This window comes from Balaenoptera musculus, chromosome 7, assembly GCF_009873245.2.
Source record: "Balaenoptera musculus isolate JJ_BM4_2016_0621 chromosome 7, mBalMus1.pri.v3, whole genome shotgun sequence".
In the NCBI taxonomy this organism is placed as follows: Eukaryota; Metazoa; Chordata; class Mammalia; order Artiodactyla; family Balaenopteridae; genus Balaenoptera; species Balaenoptera musculus.
The window spans coordinates 58,650,954-58,666,520 of NC_045791.1; the positions used below are offsets into that span (position 1 = coordinate 58,650,954).

Sequence of the window (15,567 nt, forward strand, 5' to 3'; positions counted from 1 at the left end):
TCTGTGCATTGATTTTGTATCCTGCTGCTTTACTAAATTCATTGATTAGCTCCAGTAGTTTTCTGGTAGCATCTTTAGGGTTTTCTACATATAGTATCATGTCATCTTCAAACAGTGACAGTTTTACTTCTTCTTTTTCAATTTGGATGCCTTTTATTTCTTTTTATTCTCTGACTGCTGTGGCTAAAACTTCCAAAACTATGTTGAATAACAGTGGTGAGAGTGGACAACCTTGTCTTCTTCCTGATCTTAGAGGAAATTGTTTCAGTGTTTCACCATTGAGAATGATGTTGGCTGTGGGTTTGTCATATATGGCCTTTATTATGTTGAGGTAGGTTCTCACTATGCCTACTTTCTGGAGAGTTTTTATCATAAATTGGTGTTGAATTTTGTTGAAAGCTTTTTCTGCATCTACTGAGATTATCATATGGTTTTTATCCTTCAATTTGATAATATGGTGTATCACATTGAATGATTTGTGTATATTGAAGAATCCTTGCATTCCTGGGATAAACCCCACTTGATCATGGTGCATAATCCTTTTAATGTGCTCTTGGATTCTGTTTGCTAGCATTTTGTAGAGGATTTTTGCTTCTATGTTCATCAGTGATATTGGCCTGTAGTTTACTTTCTTTGTGACATCTTTGTCTGGTTTTGGGATCAGGGTGATGGTGGCCTCATAAAATGAGTTTGGGAGTGTTCCTCCCTCTGCTATATTTTGGAAGAGTTTGAGAAGGATAGGTGTTAGCTCTTCTGTAAATGTTTGATAGAATTCGCTTGAGAAGCCATCTGGACCCAGGCTTTTGTTTTGGAAGATTTTTAATCACAGTTTCAATTTCAGTGCTTGTGATTGGTCTGTTTATATTTTCTATTTCTTCCTGGTTCAGTCTCAGAAGGTTGTGCTTTTCTAAGAATTTGTCCATGTCTTCCAGGTTGTCCATTTTATTGGCATATAGTTACTTGTAGTATTCCCTCATGATTCTTTGTATTTCTGCAGTGTCAGTTGTTACTTCTCCTTTTTCAGTTCTAATTCTGTTGATTTGACTCTTCTCACTTTTTTTTTTCTTGAAGAGTCTGGCTAGTGGTTTATCAATTTTGTTTATCTTCTCAAAGAACCAGCTTTTAGTTTTATTGATCTTTGTTATCATTTCCTTCATTTCTTTTTCATCTATTTCTGATCTAATCTTTATGATTTCTTTCCTTCTGCTAACTTTGGGGTTTTTTTGTTCTTCTTTCTCTAACTGCTTTAGGAGTTAAGGTTAGGTTGTTTTTCTTCCTTCTTGAGGTAGGATTGTATTGCTATAAACTTCCCTCTTAGAACTGCTTTTGCTGCCCCCATAGGTTTTGGGTCGTTGTGGTATCATTGTCATTTGTGTCTAGGTATTTTTTGATTTCCTCTTGGATTTCTTCACTGATCTTTTGGTTATTTGGTAGTGTATTGTTTAGCCTCCATGTGTTTGTATTTTTTACAGATTTTTTTCCTGTAATTGATATCTAGTCTCATAGGGTTGTGGTCAGAAAAGATACTTGATAAGATTTCAATATTCTTAAATTTACCAAGGCTTGATTTGTGACCTAAGGTATGATCTATCCTGGAGAATGTTCCATGAGCACCTGAGAAGAAAGTGTATTCTGTGGTTTTTGGATGGACTATCGTAGAAATATTAATTAAGTGCTTCTTGTTTAATGTATCATTTAGAGCTTGTGTTTCCTTATTTATTTTCATTTTGGATGATCTGTCCATTGGTGAAAGTGGGGTGTTACAGTGCCCTACTATGACAGTGTTCCTGTCGATTTCCCCTTTTATGGCTGTGCATTTGCCTTATGTATTGAGGTGTTCCTATGGGGTGCATAAATATTTACAATTGTTATACCTTCTTCTTGGATTGATCCTTTGATCATTATGTAGTGTCCTTCTTTGTCTCTTGTAATAGTCTTTATTTTAAAGTCTATTTTGTCTGATATGACAATAGCTACTTCAGCTTTCTTTTGATTTCCATGTGCATGGAATATCTTTTTGCATCCCCCCACTTTCAGTCTGTATGTATCCCTAGGTCTGAAGTGGGTCTCTTGTACACAGCATATATATGGGTCTTGTTTTTGTATCCATTCAGCCAGTCCGTGTCTTTTGGTTGGCGCACTTAATCCATTTACATTTAAGGTAGTTATCGATATGTATGTTCCTATTACCATTTTCGTAATTGTTTTGGGTTTGTTATTGTAGGTCTTTTCCTTCTCTTGAGTTTCCTGCCTAGAGAAGTTCCTTTAGCATTTGTTGTAAAGCTGGTTTGGTGGTACTGAATTCTCTTAGTTTTTGCTTGTCTGTAAAGGTTTTAATTTCTCTGTTGAATCTGAATGAGATCCTTGCTGGGTAGAGCAATCTTGGTTGTAAGTTTTTCTCTTGCATCATTTTCAATATGCCCTGCCACTCCCTTCTGGCTTGCAGAGTTTCTGCTTAAAGATCAGCTGTTAACCTAAGGGGATTCCCTTGTATGTTATTTGTTGCTTTTCCCTTCCTGCTTTTAATATTTTTTCTTTGTATTTAATTTTTGATAGTTTGATTAATATGTGTCTTGGCATTTTTCTCCTTGGATTTACCCTGTATGGGACTCTCTGCACTTCCTGGACTTGACTGACTATTTCCTTTCCCATATTAGGGAAGTTTTCAACTATAATCTCTTCGAATATTTTCTCAGAACTTTTCTTTTTCTCTTCTTCTTCTGGAATCCCTATAATTCAAATGTTGGTGCGTTTAATGTTGTCCCAGAGGTCTCTGAGACTGTCCTCAATTGTTTTCATTCTTTTTTCTTCATTCTGCTCTGCAGTAGTTATTTCCACTATTTTATCTTCCAGGTCACTTATCTGTTTTTCTGCCTCAGTTATTCTGCTATTGATTCCTTCTAGAGAATTTTTAATTTCATTTATTGTGTTGTTCATCATTGTTTGTTTCCTCTTTAGGTTTTCTAGGTCCCTGTTAAACGTTTCTTGTATTTTCTCCATTCTATTTCCAAGATTTTGGATCATCTTTACTATCATTGCTCTGAATTCTTTTTCAGGTAGACTGCATATTTCCTCTTCATTTGTTTGCTCTGGTGGGTTTTTACCTTGCTCCTTCATCTGCTGCATATTCCTGTGTCTTCTCATTTTGTTTAACCTACTGTGTTTGGGGTCTCCTTTTCGCAGGCTGCAGGTTTGTAGTTCCCATTGTTTTTGGTGTCTGCCCCCAGTGGGTGAGGTTGGTTCAGTGGCTAGTGTAGGCTTCCTGGTGGAAGGGACTGGTGCCTGTGTTCTGGTTGATTAGGCTGGATCTTGTCTTTCTGGTGGGCAGGGCTATGTCTGGTGATGTGTTTTGGTGTGTCTGTGAACTTAGTATGATTTTAGGCAGCCTCTCTGCTAATGGGTGTGGTTGTGTTCCTGTCTTGCTAGTTGTTTTTCATGGGGCATCCAGCACTGGAGCTTGCTGGCCATTGGGTGGAGCTGGGTCTTAGCTTTGAGACAGAGATCTCTGGGAGAGCTCATGCCAATTGACATTATGTGGGGACAGGAGGTCTCTGGTGGCCCAATGTCCTGAACTCAGCTCTCCCACCTCATAGGCTCAGGCCTGACACCAGGCCAGAGCACCAAGATCCTGTCAGCCACACAGCTCAGAAGAAAAGCAAGGAAAAATAGAAAGAAAAAAAAATTTTTTTAATAATAATAAAGAAAGAAAAGAAAAAAATCATTAAAATAGAAAAATTTTTTTAAAAATTAAAAAAAGAAGAGAGCAACCAAACCAATAAACAAATCCACCAATGATAACAAGTGCTAAACACTAAACTAAGATAAACATAAAAATCAGAAACAAATCAGTCACAGACAGCAAACCCTAAGTCTACAGTTGCTCCCAAAGTCCACCACCACAATTTTGGGTTGACTTTTTGTCTATTCAGTTATTCCACAGATGCAGGGTACATCAAGTTGATTATGGGGGTTTAATCCGCTGCTCCTGAGGCTGCTGGGAGAGATTTCCCTTTCTCTTCTTTGTTCACACAGCTCCTGGGGTTCAGCTTTGGTTTTGGCCCCACCTCTGCATGTAGGTCACCCTCAGGCATCTGTTCCCACCCAGACAGGATGGGGATAAAGCAGCGGCTGATTAGGGGGCTCTTGCTCATTCAGCACGGGGAGAGGGAGGGGTAAGGTAGTTACAATTGGAATGTGGGGTGAGCCTGCGGTGGCAGAGGCCAGCATGACATTGCAACAGCCTGGGGTGCACCATGTGTTCTCCCAGGGAAGTTGTCCCTGGATCACAGGACCCCGGCAGTGGCGGGGTGCAAAGGCTTCTTGGGGGAGAGGGGGTGTGGACAGTGACCTGTGCTTGCACACAGGATTCTCAGTGGCTGCAGCAGCGTTAGCGTTTCATGTCCATCTCTGGGGTCTGAGCTGATAGCCACAGCTTGTGCCCGTCTCTGAAGCTCGTTTAGGTGACGTTCTGAATCCCCTCTCCTCATGTACCCTGAAAAATGGTCTTTTGCCTCTTAGGCAGGTCCAGACTTTTTCCCGGACTCCCTCCCAGCTAGCTGTGGTGCACTAGTCCCCTTCAGGCTGTGTTCACGCAGCCAACCCCAGTCCTCTCCCTGGGATCTGACCTCTGAAGCCCGAGCCTCAGCTCCCAGCCCCCACCTGCCCCGGCAGGTGAGCAGAGAAGCCTCTCAGGCTGGTGAGTGCTGGTCGGCACCGATCCTCTGTGCGGGAATCTCTCCACTTTGTCCTCTGCATCCCTGTTGCTGCGCTCTCCTCTGTGGCTCCGAAGCTTCCCACCCCCGGGTCCCTGCCAGTGAAGGAGCTTCCTAATGTGTGGAAACTTCCTCCTTCACAGCTCCCTCCCAGAGGTGTAGGTTCCATCCTATTCTTTTTTTTTTTTTTTTATAGTGAAAACTTTTATATTTAGAATTAGTCAGCTGGACTCAGTTTAGATGATCCCAATTTTGTTGGCAACATCCAAAGCATCATAGTCAGGAGCCAGTCGAACACATGCCTTCTTCTCTCCACCAGGCCTGATCAGGGTGTTGACCTTAGCCACGTCAGTGTCATAGAGCTTCTTCACAGCCTGTTTAATTTGGTGCTTGTTGGCCTTGACATCCACAATGAACACCAGTGTGTTGTTGTCTTCTATTTTCTTCATGGCTGACTCGGTGGTGAGGGGGAACTTGATGATGGCATAGTGGTCAAGCCTGTATCTCCTAGGGGCGCTCTTCCGAGGATATTTGGGCTGTCTCCTGAGCCGCAGCGTTTTGGGCCGTCGGAAGCTGGGTTACGTCCGGATCTTCTTTTTTTTGTGGCTGTGTATGCCTTTCAACACTGCTTTCTTGGCCTTCAAAGGCTTTGCTTTGGCTTCGGCTTTGGGAGGGGCAGGGACTTCCTTCTTTGCCTTCGGCGCCATCTTGATGAAAAGCCATCCTATTCTTTTGTCTCTGTTTTTCTTTTATTTCTTTTGCCCTACCCAGGTAGGTGGGGATTTTCTTTCCTTTTGGGAAGTCTGAGGTCTTCTGCCAGCATTCAGCAGGTGTTCTGTAGGAGTTGTTCCACATGTCGATGTATTTTTGATGCATTTGTGGGGAGGAAGGTGATCTCCACATCTTACTCCTCCACCATCTTGAAGGTTCCCCCTCTGGTGCTTATTTTAATTGGCACCTATTCTAAAAGCTGATCCAGTCCACGTGGTTCTAAAGAAAACTGGAAAACTCTGAGACTCAAATGAAGAATGGAGACAAGATTACATAAATAGAAAAAAAAAAAGCAGCTATAATTATCATATCAAAAACACAATCCAGGTCTTCTACTACACATAAGAAGCTACTTTAAAGACTGCCCTTATTTACTGTAATGAATTAGTTACTTGAAAAATGAAACACAAATTCATGAGGGTTTTGTTACTTGATGGACTAAAGGAAACTTTTTCATATGTTATGCATTTCTTAATTTTTTTTTATTTTGAAAGACATGGCACCAGTGAGTTTATAGTTGAACCAGAAGACAGACAGAAAACTAAGAATTAATAGTATACTAGTTATAGCCATAAGATAAATAAGTTTGGTCATCAAGTCTGTGTAATATGATTGTTTCAGTCAAGTAAGTAAGACAACTGGCATTGACAGCTTAGAAAGAGTGACCTTCCAGATCAAGAATTCTGAAGCTAATGATGGCCCATTATTAGGAGTACATGACAAAGTCAACCCCCAAAGTAGAACCAATTAATAAAATAAATTAGCAACATATCTTCTCTTTAATGCACTGGTACTCATATTTCCTTCTGTGAAATTCTGACTTCTACTTAGGCTATCAGTTACACCAAAATGACTATCTTTTGCTGTGCAATTGTTGCAGGGCTTAGGAAAAGAAATGATTTACATAAAAATTTGAAATTTGCCAATTGCTGAAAAAGATCTACTATAATTTGAGAGTATCTTAATACTCTGCTGATTTTAGATTGGTGCTGAATGGAAGAGCTAAAAATGATGCATAGCAAAAATGCATGAAATTGCTTGCTCATCTAAACAGTTTGTAACAGCAGAGCACATGAAAAGTTAAACAGTCCATATAAAAATTCTAGAACTAAAGTTTTTCTCATGAAATCAATAGCATATTGCTGAAGGTATGTATGACTGGCATAAGTACACTTTTCAGAAATTTAGATATAGTTGACATATAACATTATATTAGCTTCAGGTGTACAACAGAATGATTCAATATTTATATATATTGCATGTACACTTTTTAAAAATTTGAGATATATATCATGTACAATATTATATGAGTTACAGGTGAACAACACAGTGATTCACAATTTTTAAAGGTTCTATTCCATTTATAGTTATTATAAAAATTAGCTATATTCTATGTTGTACAATATATCCTTGTAGCTTATTTATTTTATACATGATAGTTTGTACTTCTTAATCCCTTACCCTTATCTTGCCCCTCCCCACCTTTCCTCTCCCGGCTAGTAACCACTAGTTTGTTCTTTATATCTGTGAGTCTGTTTCCTTTTTATTATATTCACTAGTTTGTTTTTTTTTTTTAGATTTCACATATAAGTGATATCATACAGTATTTGTCTTTCTCTGTCTGACTTATTTCACTAAGCATAATACCCTCCAGGTCCATCTGTGTTACTGCAAATGGCAAAATTTGCATGGACACTTTTAATTGAGCCAAAGTAAATCCAGAAAGAAGACAAACATAGTTTATACCAGTGCTTCCTTTGAGCATTTTCAAATTATGAGGTTTTATTTCTTATGCTTTTATTCTTGATTCTGCATTAATTTGCACCTACTTATATGTTTCAGTCCCCAATTAAATCAAAAGCTTCTTGGACTCAGTAATATACCTCCTAATTTTTAAGTCCCTCACAGTCATAATAACAATAATATAATAAAGGCTGCCATTTGTTAAGTTCTTATTAGATGCTAGGTATTGTGATAAGTAGGTATCATTGCACATTAACCTCGCCAAAAAATCTCAAGAGATTAGTCCTAACGCACTGTCTGTTAATAAAGAGGAAACAAAGGTACAAGTTAATTTGCCAAGTTTACACAACTACTGAGTAGCAGAACCCAGTTTAGAATCCAAGAAACTTTATGCCAAATCCCCTGGCTTGCCTCATAGAGTGGAGGTAGAGGCATGGTGGTTAATGGCACATTGCCTGAGGTCTCTCTAGCTCCCAAGCCGACTGGTTTTATGGTCTTGGTGTATTACTCAGGCATTCTGTGTCTCAAGTTAGTTATTATACCACCTGGCAGTTCATAAAGCAGAAGTTCAAAAACTCTCACTAAGAACCTTCCAATTTCTCTCAGGTACCTCCGAACAAATAAAGCCTTTTGTGAAACATTCTCCAGCTGCTTTAATAGGCGAGTAAATCAACTGGCATTTGATAGAACTGAAATAAGGTGGATATCTGATTTCCAGTAGTGGTCCTCAATGGCTTCTGACAGGTTACACTGTGCTGTGACTACTAGCATTTCAGGCTACTGCAATTAAAATAGCGCTTGCTTTCTCCAACAAATCTACTACATGTCTACATGTCAAGCAGGGTTGGCAATTGAAATGAAGAGTGTAGATGAATAGTAAACCTTTTTGGGAAAATGATAATTTGGAGTACTACTGAATTTGAACATTACTAAACCTGACTGAAGGATTGCCATGGTTTACCTTCAGTTTTATTTAATTTAATCGGTGTGTGGCTTTCATTTACCAAATATCCATACCCTTCTGGGAGTACTGGGAAATCTGTGATTTGAGCTAAAATTACATAAATCAGGGAACACAGAAGCATAAGAGAGGTTCCTATAATTTTCTGGTGACTCATTTAAGCCAAAACAATCAATAAGGAATAATGTTCTCTTCTTACTTTCAAAGGCATTTGGGGCATTCAGCCAACATATACAGAGAAATTCATTAATCCCTTAATCAGTGGCATAGGAGGCAACACATTGTAGAAAGAACTCTGAACTCAATGTTAAGAAATGTTGAGTTTAAATCAAGCTCTGCTACTAATCAGCTGTGTCTCACTAGGCAAATCACTTCTCCTATCTGACTCAGTTTCCTGCTCTGTAAAGTAAGAGGATTTCTGTTCTTGAACTTTAAAGTTTTAAGAATTGGTACAGTGTAAAAACAAAAATATTTATCTAGGTGGGAACCCAGGAGTTTTATAAAATGCTACATGAAGAGCCAGAGTAAGGCCCAGGTGCTTATATTTGCTTCTTTAAAGTTGACACATCAAGACACTGCTTTGGGAAAGATCCCTGGTGTTCTCCTTACTTGCTGCAAGTAATAAATCCTTCCTTCTTCCACAAAAAAATAAAAAATAAAGTTGAGACATTATGTTGGAAAAAGGAGTAGTTACCCTAAAAAACATAAGCCAAAGTGACCTTAGACAAAAACCTTTTGCTCTAGTGCAAGTTTTCTCAAACAAGAGGCTGCCAAACTATTTCAACTATCAAGGAAAATATAAAAAGAGAAAAAGACACCCTGACTTTCAGTGTCCTTTTTTTTTTTTGGTCCAAAACTAGAGTAAGATTAACCCCACCCTATTGCATGCAACTACAGGCATGGAAAGGAATAAAAGATAATAGCACTGAACTATCATGTCCCTGGGAGTAAGAACACACCTGTTATCATCTTCCGTGTTGAGACATTCAGGGAAGTGGGGTCCCAGGCCCTACTATCAGTCTAATACACTCTTGACTCCCTTCCCCTCTTCTCAGCTATGTCTTTCCCTCTTGCTGCAGTGTCAGCCTGGGGGAGCCATGTACCTGGACAGAGCAGAGGACAAGCAGGAGCATCTCTGGCAGTGGGATCAGAGCCTTTTCACAGCCCTGTGGGCTTGCTCTGCCCACTACAGACCCTGTTTCATGAGTGGGATGGACGCTCTGTGTTCTCTCTTAGAACCGTATGGAGAGTGTTAAGGAGCTGGTTCCAATCCCAACTTACTGCTTACCAGTTGTGTGTCTTACTTTCTGGGTTTGGTTTCCTCTTCTTAAAAATGGGGATTATAATACCTCACTAAATTACTCTACCATGCGTGCTACAGCTGCAGCAATTAATGAAGAAAAAAATGGAGACCTGATATAATATGGACACTTGAGAAATGTCTGAGCTGTGGGCCCATGTCTGCACAATGTCTGGCAGCCTGGATTTGCCAGAAGTCCATTTACATTAGACACGGAGGAGTCTCCCTGGAAATAATTCCTCTTAAGGGAAGAGAAAGGCAGACCTATACGCTTAGCCCTGTAACAACGCCTCGATCGTCAGAGGGAAGGGAGTGACTAGTAGGATATCCTGTTTGTTGACATTCATAACTGTGGCTGACCTGGCCTCCAGATGCTTATGTTTGATTCCTAAAAACAAAGAAAGATACGAGTAGAACCTGTAAAGAGCTGGTTACATTTAGGGGATGAAAGGTAATGGTGGTTTCCAGCCATGATGGAGTGTCCAGCAGGAGACAGCCCAGCTGTCATCATCTAAGGTATGCCACCTTCATGAGGCTTAGACCAACAGATGCCCAGAAAATAAGGAAAATTATTTTATTTTAAGGAAAATAAAAAGAGTTGTTTATGAGTACATGTCAAATGTCACCCTGGGACTTCCCAGAAGTAGGTAGAAAGGTCTGAGGAACTGAAGACACCACAGTATCAAAGGTGGTTGAAAGGTAGAAAAATATGTTACAACAGAAGCTCTCTTAATGACCTCCACTTAAGTAATCTGCAGTATAAATTGATGACCTCTGTAAAACATAGCGACATATCTAAAGCATGCTGAAAGGTTTAGCTAGGAGACTAATACTCTTGCATACACCTGGCCCTACTAGCTGAGCGTTTTTGCTTACCCAAGTGTCAACTGTATTTGTTTCCAAGCCTGTTTATGTCAGTTGTAGTTGTTCTTATAAGTTCAGATATGTTTTTTTTATTACATAAACCAAACAATATGAAAAAAAGAAAATCTTTTTTTTCCCTAGGAAAATTAAGTTGAAATCCAGAGAGTTTGATAAAATTGTGTCATCAAAAAGGAAAAACTCTCAAGTTAGATCTAGGTAAGACAATCATAAAAAGCTGAAGAAAAATCAAAAAAGCCTAGAATGATTCTAGATTTCTTTACAAGTACCTTTTAACTCTAGCTCCATTTTAAATCAAACTAAATTATCAACCACAGATAATGCATTATGGGTGTGGTTTATGTAAGGAAAACAAAGTGATTCTCTAGTTAATGGATCCTCAATCAAAGAAACCACTTGCCTGACAATAAAAAATTGTCTGATGGATGTACATTAATATTTTAATTAAAATAACATGTTTAAGATGTATATGTGTTGCTTTGAAATAATTTGCTATTTTAATGAATTTGGAGCCTACCTAACCAATTACCAGTCCTGATCACATCAGATAAGAAGCCTTCTTCTATATTATTGTGACCCTCTTTCAACCTAACTTAGTATAGTCATATCTATCAGGTTTTACAGAGTATGCAATAACCCTAAAATTACATCTATTTTACTCAAAGAACTGTATTTAGATAACTGACTCAAATCTTGGAAATTGAAATGTTAACTCTAAAGATTGCATACAGTACTTAGTGTCCAGTTTTTCTCAGCAAACATTCCTGACTACATCCTTCTGGGTATTTTTACAAACAGAGGCAGATTCACCCACTGATGTCTGCTTACATAGTAAAACTTCATAGTAAAATTTCAGGGATTCCATGAAGATCCTCTGTCCCTCAAATATACCCCCACTAGCTTGCAGATGTCTACAGGGCTACAGTTGATACTGTTTTCCTTATTGCTTTCTGAGAGCAGCTTTTCCTACAGTCAGAATTGAGGGCCAGAGGACCCTCTAACACTTATAGAGGGGAAGAGGGCAAAGGGCAAAGAGTAAAGGACCCCAGAATGTCAATTATATAGTCCAAGTTTCCTAATCTTCTCTAATGCTTGATAAAATCAACTATTTTCCCAAGCATTTGACTATCATGGAAAACTACTAATTGACACCTTACAGAATCACTATTCTGAGGAACATCATTAGTGAAATGTTTGTTTTTTGAACCACGTCTTCCTCATCTCTAAGTGGAAGCAATGGTACATACCAAACTGCATAGTCATGTAAAATAAGGATGCTACAGACAGAGTTGTCTAATACAGTAAGCCACTCCACAAATGTTAGTTTCATGTCCTTGCATGAGTTATTTTTTTCTCTTCAGAAATAAATAGATGCTTTATTAAACTTCTAGATGAGTAGAAAATAGGCCATTGTCTCTAAGAATGATTTTGTTTAGAGACAAATATTCTATGTGTGACTACTGCATTAAAAATATGGTGGCTATAGGAAATAGATGAAGATGCGGTACATATATACAATGGAATATTACTCAGCCATAAAAAAAGAAAAATTAATACCATTTGCAGCAACATGGATGGACCTAGAGATTGCCATACTGAGTGAAGTAAGTCAGACACAGAAAGACAAATATCATATGATATCCCTTATACGTGGAATCTAAAAAAAAGAGTACAAATGAGCTTATTTACAAAACAGAAGTAGAGTCACAGATGTAGAAAACAAACTTATGGTTACCAGGGGATAAGGAGAGAGAGAGATAAATTGGGAGATTGGGACTGACATATACACACTACTATACATAAAATAGATAACTAATAAGAACCTGCTGTATAGCACAGGGAGCTCTACTTAATACTCTGTAGTGGCCTATAAGGGGAAAGAATCTAAAAACAAAAGAGTGGATATATGTATATGTATAACTGATTCTCTTTGCTGTACACCTGAAACTAACACAACATTGTAAATCAACTATACTCCAATAAAAATTTTTTTAAAATTAAAAAAAATGGTGTCTACTCTCTTCTTAAGGAATTTTAAAAACAGAAGAAATTTCTCTGTTGTGTTTTAATTTTTGTCATTTAATTTTTGTCTCTGTTATGTTTTAATTTTTTATGTTTTGCTTAATATTTTGCGTTATAGCAAAAAGAACCAAGCAATATTCTCCTACTAGCTTTCCAATGGCTCTGAAACATTCCTCAGAATTAAAGCTTTCTCCTCCATTGTCACAGTCCATCCAGTAAAAGCTGACCAGCTGTGTAAAATGAAAGTCAGTGAGAAGAGTGACTGCGAACATAACTTCCAGGGAGTTAAGTGTGAGAAGTCACTGGGTGCCACCACCACTGCCGCACACCAAATCTTGTGAAGCAATGTTTTCTTGTCTCTTCTAAGTTCTGTGAGAATCTTGACTCTAAAGCTGTAACTAATGAAAGCAACCCATGTCTGGGTCCACAAACAAACATTCACCGTGAGCCTTCAGGAATTTGAGAATGTCACCTATACCCAGACTGAGCCTTCGGGGGTCACCTCTCAATGCTTCTATGGCTCTACCTGACCCTGTGACAGGCACAAATAAGAAACTCTCAGATCCGCCCTGTGCAGCTTCTCGAAGAAAGTGTTCGCTTCTACCGCAGAGAAGGAGTGCATGCTATCATCATCCACCTTGGAACTTCAGTGGTTTCCTTAAATTTAATATTGTGAGATGCCATAAACAAAATTCATCCATTCTGCTATTCCTTTCTAAACTGTGCAGATTTAAGCAAATCCCTCTCTACCTTTATATTTCCAGATTAAAGAGCTGGACCAGCTTCCTGGGCATGCAACCTGTACAGTCACACAGTACCCTGTGCTTCAAAGTGTCCTGAGCTTGCTTTAATGCTCTCCTGTGACAGGCTTAAAATTCTTAATAATTTTTGAACAAGGAGCCCAGCATTTTCATTTTGCACTGGGCCCTACAAATTATGCAGCCAGCCCTGCCACAGAGTCTGAATTGTCTAGGTCTATTCTCATGTGAAAGCCCATTTTCTCTTCACTGTCTGTGTCTCTGCGATTAAGTCAAGAATTAGTGTGCTTTTAAGTCAGAAGGACAATGGAACCAAGGTCCACAGACAGCAGCTGTGGAAAGCCTGTTCCCACAACTAGTGTATGGGCAACAAGAGATATACCTTGAAATTACAGCCTCTGAAACTTTCTTGGCATCTTCTGTAGCCCCCTTATTTTTTCCTTGCTCAAAACTAACCAGAATCTTCCAGGTGCACCAAGGTTACTTGTGTTATACTTAAAAATGTATCGCTTCTGCTTGCAAAATTTCAGTACGATATCTCAACTAGATCGGCAAAAGAGGTCTGTCTACTAACTGCGCTCAAAGCGCCCTGCATACACACTGAACTTTTTGGTGACTTCAGAGTCTGACTCAGTTATTTTGCACAGAGTTCTTTTAAGTGGTCCTCAAAACCCATCATACAGTCTAAAACAATTGATAGCTTTAGTGTCTCTCTTATGTCAGAAAATACATAAGAATAACAATGTGAGCAATTCACTCTGCTTTAAGAAAGATAAGCAATTCACTAGAGAATGCTGTTTTCCTAAAGCAGTATCAATTTTTGATGTGGTTATGAGGAAAAACTATTAGTCACAGCACAGAATGAATGAAGTTTAGAGGAACACTCTGCCCAGGCCTAAATCTTCCTATCACACCAGAGGCGAGTTACAAATACGAAAGGAAATGAAGGCCCATTTCCTCTGTTTTACAGAGGAAATTTTTCTGTGAATTTCTTTACGCAGAAACTGGGGATTTATGCCATTTACACAGGGGGAAAATGGATCCACTAACTTATCCACTGGGGCCAAAATCCTAATAGTTATACTTATGCCTTGGCAGGGTTCTTCTTTATAGTTGATGAATTTCTCCACTTTGAGAGAGAGCAGTTTTCTTGGTTGGCAGGTCACAAACTGTTTATCTCCTTGAATAGTGTTATTTGTTTTGTGCATTCTCAGTGAGTCACCGCCCCTGGTCCTAAATTCCTTCCACCTGAGACTTGGAAGCATCTATCTAAATACCAGGAGTCCAAAGGAATCCTCCAGTCTCACCCTATGCCAGAGACATGGGGTGGATCAATGACATATTCTGGTCAAGACTGAATGTAGTCAGATCACCATCACATCCTAGCAGCTAGAGATCCTTACATTTCCCAAAATCTACATTAAAAAACAAAACAAAGAATCCTCTCAACATCTCTGCAAGAACCAAGATGGCGGAGTAGAAGGACGTGCTCTCACTACCTCTTGTGAGAACACCAGAATCACAACTAGCTGCTGGACAATCATCGACAGGAAGACACTGGAATTCACCAAAAAAGATACCCCACATCCAAAGACAAAGGAGAAGCCACAATGAGACGGTAGAAGGGGTGCAATCAAACTAAAATCAAATCCCATAACTGCTAGGTGGTTGACTCACAGACTGGAGAACACTTATACGACAGAAGTCCACCCCCTGGAGTGAAGGTTCTGAGCCCCACGTCAGGCTTCCCAACCTGGGGGTCCGGCAACGGGAGGAGGAATTCCTAGAGAATCAGACTTTGAAGGCTAGTGGGATTTGATTGCAGGACTTCAACAGGACTGGGGGAAACAGAGACTCCACTCTTGGAGGGCACACACAAAGCAGTGTGCGCATCGGGACCCAGGGGAAGGAGCAGTGACCGCAGGGGAGACTGAACCAGACCTACCTGCTAGTGTTGGAGGGTCTCCTGCAGAGGCAGGAGGCAGCTGTGGCTCACCGTGGGGACAAGGACACTGGCAGCAGAAGTTCTGGGAAGTACTCCTTGGCATGAGCCCTCCCAGAGTCTGCCATTAGCCCCACCAAAGAGCCCAGGTAGGCTCCAGTGTTGCATTGCCTCAGGCCAAACAACCAACAGGGAAGGAACCCAGCCCCACCCATCAACAGTCAAGCGGATTAAAGTTTTACTGAGCTCTGCCCACCAGACTAACAGTCAGCTCTACCCACCACCAGTCCCTCCCATCAGGAAGCTTGCACAAGCCTCTTAGATAGCTTCATCCACCAGGGGGCAGACAGCAGAAGCAAGAAGAACTACAATCCTGCAGCCTGTGGAACAAAAACCACATTCACAGAAAGATAGACAAGATGAAAAGGCAGAGGGCTATGTACCAGATGAAGGAACAAGACAAAACCTCAGAAAAA

At 39.7% G+C, this 15,567-nt stretch overlaps 1 protein-coding gene and 1 pseudogene across 1 annotated transcript in view; both read right to left on the reverse strand.

Moving 5' to 3' along the window:
- Positions 1-15,567, reverse strand: part of PDE11A (phosphodiesterase 11A) — a 434,307-nt gene that overhangs the window by 329,486 nt on the left and 89,254 nt on the right. The window lies entirely within an intron of this gene.
- On the reverse strand, positions 4,898-5,419 carry LOC118898514 (annotated as a pseudogene).